This window comes from Anoplolepis gracilipes, chromosome 5 (genome assembly GCF_047496725.1).
Source record: "Anoplolepis gracilipes chromosome 5, ASM4749672v1, whole genome shotgun sequence".
NCBI lineage: Eukaryota > Metazoa > Arthropoda > Insecta > Hymenoptera > Formicidae > Anoplolepis > Anoplolepis gracilipes.
This window is the reverse complement of record NC_132974.1, coordinates 11,869,739-11,877,276: the sequence shown is the minus strand read 5'-3', so window position 1 is coordinate 11,877,276 and position 7,538 is coordinate 11,869,739.

Here is a 7,538-nt window from a genome sequence, read left to right as displayed (position 1 = left end):
GAGAGAGAGAGAGAGAGAGTGAGAGAGTCAGTTATTAATTATGCGAGCAATTAATTAATTCTGCGATTATTACGATTGCACTCAGAATGAAAGAGAAAGAGCGCAAAAATCTAAGAGTGAGAGAGAGAGAGAGAGAGAGTGTGCGAAAGCGTGAATGAATAAGAAGAAAGAGGCAGGACGACGGTATAAAGCAGAAGTTACGTTGTTATCGTGACACGTGACTTGATCCGGCGCGAGAAACCGGATAATTCTCGAATGTCTATACAGACACCAATGCGACAATATACACGTTGAGATTGATTGATTTCCGGTTCACCTGTCGCCTCGGTTGCTACGATACACACCCGGTATACATTCGTTACTGTACATTATTCGCCGGTTTATTTTTTGACGCCGTTAGTATGCGATTAGATTTGCCGCTTCCACCCCTGACTCGTGAGCTACCTTAAAAATAGCGGTGATGAAGTTTATGAGAGGAAGAAAAAAGAGAAAAAGAGAGTGAGAGAGAGAGAGAGAGAGAGAGAGAAAGAAAGAGAGAGAGAGAGAGAGAGAAGTATGGAAGTATAGAACTTGCGGATGGAATGAGACGATGGCGCGTAACATTTTTGCGAGACATTATCGAACACTTGAAACTATAGTAACACAAGTCGCAATTGTATGTTGTAAACATTACTATTTCAAATATAATGCTATTATTAACAGAATATTGCTTATGATATCGCTTATGAATTTAAATCTATATTACAAAAAAAGAATTTGTTGATACCCGAAATAATGATAAAATCTAACAATTCCTTTTTCTAGTTGTCCTTCTTAAAATTTAATGGAGGCTAACTAAAGTTAACTAAAGTTAATTTTTTGTTATTTAGTATTTTATAACCTCCTCTTTTCTCATAAAATATAATATTCTTAGAATTTTCTTTTTTTTTTTTTTTAGAAATATGAAGTGAGATAAAATTATATTTGGTTTATCCTACATTAGAAATTTTGTATTCAATTTCTTCAATTTTTTATTCAATTTTTCGTGTTTCTAGAATAGTTTGAATATTCCTAGCTCTTTTCCGATTATTGAAAAAAATAAATAAGAAGAGATAACAATTTGGTTTATTCCATATTATAAATTTTTTATTCAATTAAAAAATGATTTTTCTTTAATAAATATATCAAGGCGTTAATTCTTTTAGAATTATTAACGATTAAAACTGTTGAATTTCTCGCAATAAGTTTAATTTAATCAAATCTTCTTGATTTATAATTTTAAATATGCTTTTCTCTAATGTAATTTTAATTTCAGGTCTGTCTACAGAAATATTTAAAGTTGAATGTTAAAAATTTGCAATATATATATAAATTCTGTCCTTTCGCAACTTTTGCTCAGAAAAATGCAATTTAAAATTTTTTATTAAAATTAAGATATTTTGCTGATATCTTCTTCAAATATAACTGTTTTATAAACCATTTTTATTATTTTTTTTTTTTTAAAGATTAGCAATTTCTAGTCATGTTAAAAAGATAATTGCATTACAAATTATGAGCGCGCGAAATAAATGTTTAACAAAAATAAATTCATCGATCGAAGAAAGAAAAATATATAGACCGTCAATAACTTGTTAGAATCATACTCATGTAAAGATATCTTGACATAGATTTTATTTTTCCCCTAGAAATGCGTGGTTCGTGTGTCGCGTATAAATACACATACGTTAATTTTATTTGTTATAATAAAGATTTATGCTATTTTTACGTCTGACACAATGCGTTGCGCTGCGGGATATATTTTTATTTGACGAACGTATAAATTTTTGCTTTACAGACGCGCGTGAGTATAGCAAGTCAGAAAAAAATTATGATGCACACTATATTTAAAACTCTTCAAAGGATTAAAAGTAATCTACACGCCCAGAAAAATTATTGGAAAGGATGTCTATTCAGATGAATATTCTTTAAATATGAATAATCAGTATAAATAATAAAATATCAGTTTTAATATATATATATATATATATATATATATATATATATATATATAATAAAAGCACGGAAAAAATACTGATGCGATAAATATAAACATTTGTCAAATAATAAACCGCTACTGGCATCCTACTGGTCTATCTCTTTGTTTCGATGAGAGAAAATTAATTTCAAGATACTTTTTTACATTGAAAGAAATATCAGAGATATACAATAATGGAATTTTTCTTTTCATCCTAAATTTATCGAAAAAATTTCTACATAATTAAAAATAATTATGGGATTGCGTAACAGCAAGAGGATCGGAATAACATTTTTTTTTCTACAGACATCTAGTTAAAAGTAACTGTACGCGCGAACAACGATAAACATGCGAATACGTCCCTCGAAGGAACTCGGGGCATTTTTAATTACGCCTAAACGCGTGAAAACGATGCCGGTGAAAAATTCTCGACCTATATCTACGAGAAATAGCTACTGTTTCCGACCACGGGGAAAATAACTAAAAATAACAGAGACGAGAGTGTAAAGGCCGCAAACTCGAAGCACGCAAAGGTCGCTTACGAGCGAGTATACAGGCATCAAATCCTTTTACATAATTCCTGCTTGCTGTCATTCGTCAGATATCACGTGTCGAAATTTAGACCGTCACGACTAAAGACCTACGACAACTCGTTTCTTTACGGCCGTTCCATTACTGCCGATGATATGAAACTACGTTTTTCGCGTTAAAGGGAAATGAAATAAAGACGATGAAAAAGCACCCTTTCGTCTACCGCGGATGTAAAATGCGATATAATGTCTGAGAAAAAAAAATCGAAAAGACCAGTTTGTATCTGCACTCTTTGATCTTGTAACGATCAATATTTAGATAGCGAAATTAATATCTATCTCAATATTTAGTTAAACATTTATTAATATCTCGATATTGGATATTGATTTCACTGTCTGTGTGCGAATGTGTTCTATTTATTTAGCTATATCTCATATCCACGCGTACCTGGAAAAGACGATGACACGCATAGATTTAATTAAACTCCTCTCTTTCGGAAGCTTACCGAATATCGTACCGAATTCGTCAGCATTGATTATTTATACGATAATAAGAGAATTAATACCATAAATTTACCATCGAACCGATTCGATTATACCGTCATAGAATAGTCATTGCAACGTGATTGCACGATGTCAAAGTAGCGTCGCTTAAACATACCTCGTCTTTTCCTCGCATTTACAGCGACGACCTGAAATTGCGGTATAAATTGCCGCATAGGAAAAAGGAGAAAGTTAAAAGAAGAGAGAGAGAGAGAAAGTGAAAGGTAGAGAGAAAGAAAGCGGCGCTTATATGCTCGAATTCAATTACACATGAATACTCAGCAGGCATGAATATTTTCGCAACGACATTGCGGACAGCCCTCGTCGTCTTGGCCGAGCGCACGTATAGCCGGCGATGAATCCGATCGATCGGTCGGTCCCGCTGACCGACCTGTCATGCCATGCCATGCCATGCCATGCCATGCCGTCCGCGCGCACACGATCTCCGGATCTATCGAGTGCGGATATCCGCAACGGCGCAAAATTGCGGCCCGCTCGTAATTACGTCGCCCTTTCGCCGCGAACGGGGCGAAGCGGGGCGGGGGGGGAGGAGGGCTCCGACCCCCCTCCCCCTCGTTCGTCAAACATTCGCAAGGGCGTCCATCGGAGCGCCGGGGTGAATGCCTCCGCTGTGTGTGCGGTGGCGCGAAAGCTACAACATGCGGCGTGTGTGCCGCATGAAAAAGAGATCAGTACAATGCGCATCATTATACGCGAAGGGGTAGAGGCGACGATCCCCCCCCCTCCTCCCCCCCCCCCTCGCCCGTGATCGATCCGCAACGTAATTTTGCGAAAAGAAGCGTGCCAAGGGCCGTTCGCGTTCTCGTTCACTCCGGCGCGGAGTCAAGTCGACATCCGTTCCGTCGGCATTCCGTGCGGTATTGTTCAATTTGTCGCGGTCTTGGACGATTCGCGATTGACACGATTCCTCCCTCCATTTCACACATTTCCTTCTCTTTTATCTTTTTTTTTTTTCTTTTTTTTTTTTTTTTGTTTTCCATTACATTCTATTATGCGTTTCACGTCACATTCCAACATGTAATTTAATTTAATTTTATTTGATTTAGTATTACATTTTTTACTTTATATATATATATATATATATATATATATATAATATGTATACAATATGTAATAAATATAGTTTTATATTCTCTCCATTCTATTTTATCTAATTTTATTTTATTTCGATATTTTATTTTCTCTTATTTTAATAGTTTTTATTTTAATCTATTTTGTCCCGCTTTTTACTCGATCCTAATATTTAATTTCGGTGTTTTTCATTTTATCTCTCTATTGAAAGATAAAAAAAAAAGAGGAAGAAAAAAATTACTATCTTCTCGGCATTATTATATTCGAATACAACAAAACATCGATTATCGCGACAATTAAATTAGTTACATTTTTACAGTTGCACGTCGATTGCACGTTTTTGCATTTCTCGCTATACAGATCGCTATACGAGAAGCTCCTCTGTCATTTAACAACGTTAATTTGCGCAAACGCAATCGTCGTTTAATTCATCTACATCACGTAATTATTCTCGCGCTAACGAATTTGTTCTCTCTCTCTCTCTCTCTCTTTCTCTCTCTTGCTCTTTTTTTCCCCCTCCAGTTTACGTCGGACAGCGAAATGACGAGTGAATCTCTTGAAAAGATCGGGTCTTGAATTCGACACTTCTGGATGCGGGTGACGGTAGCGTTAACGATCGCCCTGCGGAAACGCCCAAAGGCGACGGGAGCCACATTTCGAATCTGACTCTCATGCACGCATGCACGCATGCACGCACGCACGCACGCACGCACGCACGCACGTACGCACGTACGCACGCATGCATGCATGCACGCACGCCAGCACGTACGCATGCGACACTCGTCGCTTTTCGCTCGACACGCGCGCATCGCTACGCATATTGTACGCCGAATATCGTATAGGTGAAACGGGTGGAAATGGACCGGGTAACAAGTCGAAATACGCTGGGTAGACAGGTCAATTCACGAGCGGTTTCGTCTCACCCATATGCTCCCGCAGTTGAACCGTCTGTCAGAGAAGGGAGTATAACGGTTTACGGTGTACTCGGGTATCGCACATTCTCATTTCGCGAAACTAAACGTTACTGAGCGCGCGTTGGGATTGAAAAGAAAAAGAAAGGAATTTTTTTTTTGCGGGGGATTTGCATTTCAATTGCGTAGATAATTATAGAGTTTAACGCGGAATCTCGGAAACGACGAGGGGATTAAGAAGTTTATATGAATGAGAGCTGCATTCGCGAGAAAATTTTGACGGACGTAGACAATTGTAAAGTCAATATTACCGGTAACACGTCGGCTGTTTAATGCGACATAAATATTGATGCAATTAATTAATATTAATTATTTTCATGTTGCACGATGCACTTTCGCTTATTAAATATTTAATGCGTTATATGATAATAACTATATGCAAGAAGGAATTTTCATTGTTCATCTTTACGTTAAAAGGTTTCTTTAAACATTGTTTGCAAAATATCTTTTAATTAATTATTTTTCTCCTGATTTTTATTATTTATATATTAATATAATGTTAATAAATATCAATAAAACTACATTTTTAAATTCACAAAAATGAATATACTTGATTTTTGTGAATAATTTACTTTTATTAATCAGTTTTTAAATTTTATTTCGTATATAATTATGCTGTATATATTATTTTCATAAATTTAAGACAAAAAGGAACAGTACATTAGACATTTTGTTTGTATCTCACGATCAACCCCCAAAGTACTATAAATATTATAATACGATAATAAAAAAAAACTTGTTCTCTCCCTTATCTCTCGGATGTAACTTTCCTCTCCATATTCAAATCTGCTTCCAAGCCAAACATAATATACTGCAAGGACATTATTGATATCGAGGATAAATGCCATCCGGTAGTTTGGAGAACCACCCCAACAGCCAAATATTGAGCCACCCCTGATTCCTCCCCCAACATCGTCTGCTCTCGACATAACTCTACAAAGAAAGTTGCAACCCTTCGCGTCACGCTTTCTTATATATCTCGAAAACGTTGCAAATAATTTCTACATCCATGCTATTTCATTATGTTGATAAAATTTTAACGACATTTATCAAATAATCAAAATTATCCGTTTATTTCTTCATATCTTAAATTTCTATCTGATATTATTATTCAATCAACCAAAGAAGGGAGAAGAGTTGTATATTGAATTAATATCGAATTTTTAATGTAATATGATGATATGTTACAGATAATATGTGATTGATTAAAATAAATATGAGTTCAATATTTAATGACATGGCGATTAATTTTTTTTTAGATGCATAGCTTTTTTAATATATGTTCGACATTATTTAATATTTAAATATAATTACATTGCTGCAAATGTGTAATTACTGTCTGTATAATTTCTACTTTAGCCTGCTTCTTTCTTCACATTTACTTAACATTTAGTTTGACGATAAGTTAGATTAAATTTCAGATCGTGCACAATGAGGCTCGCGTGTTAATGTTATCGTGTCTCGTTAGAAAATAATCGAAATTTCTATTGACACAAAAATTTTTAGACATGTAAATGTGTCATCTATTTTATTTCGATGTATTTTAAATTATATTTTAAAGCTTTATACGAATATATGTTTAAATGGAAAAAATTAAGTTATAATTAATCGGACAATCTCGAGTGCATCCAACTAGGACAATATCTCGAGAAATATACAACAATTGAACATTATTAAAAATAAAATAGCGGTTTTTTTTTAATTACTGTCAGGTAAAGTAACATGAAAAGAATTAATTATAAACATTGGTATTAATCATCTTTGCGATAATCTAGAATAATATCCTCGAATAACATACGATATCAGGAAACTTATTTAACATTTAACAAACGACATGTATGACAGTATTAGTATGAATAATCTTGCAACTTGCTGCTTGAAATTATTGCCAGTTTTATGCTAATTAGATTTTTCAATTTAGCGCTCCGCAGTATTCTATCTCGCAAACAATATTTCATTATTTTACGAGCTGCAGTTTGACAGGAGATCGAAAAATTCTCTCACTCGTATGAAGATCGCAATAGCGGATGTCACGTTGCATGTGATTCGATATGCGTGGCCTCACGAACGAGAACAGAAATTTTCTCGTTCGTTCGTTCATTCATTCGTTCGCTTGCCCGTTCGTTCGTGAAGTAATAACGCGCTATAGCAGAGGTGTCGTATTATATACGCCCCTGCGTCTATCGCCCACCCCTAACGCATCGTGACTTCGTTCAGTAAAGGCGAGACTATTACTACTATAAAAGGCTGGATTAAATAGCGGAAGGCTTCCAGAACATTGGATCAGCAGGATGGTTATTTTTTTCCAGCTGAAGACTTCTACTATGTTATCTTTGGCTTCCCCTACGCTTGGTTTCCCCGTATAATATCCCCATATAAGATCAGATGGTCGGGTCATTATACGCGAAT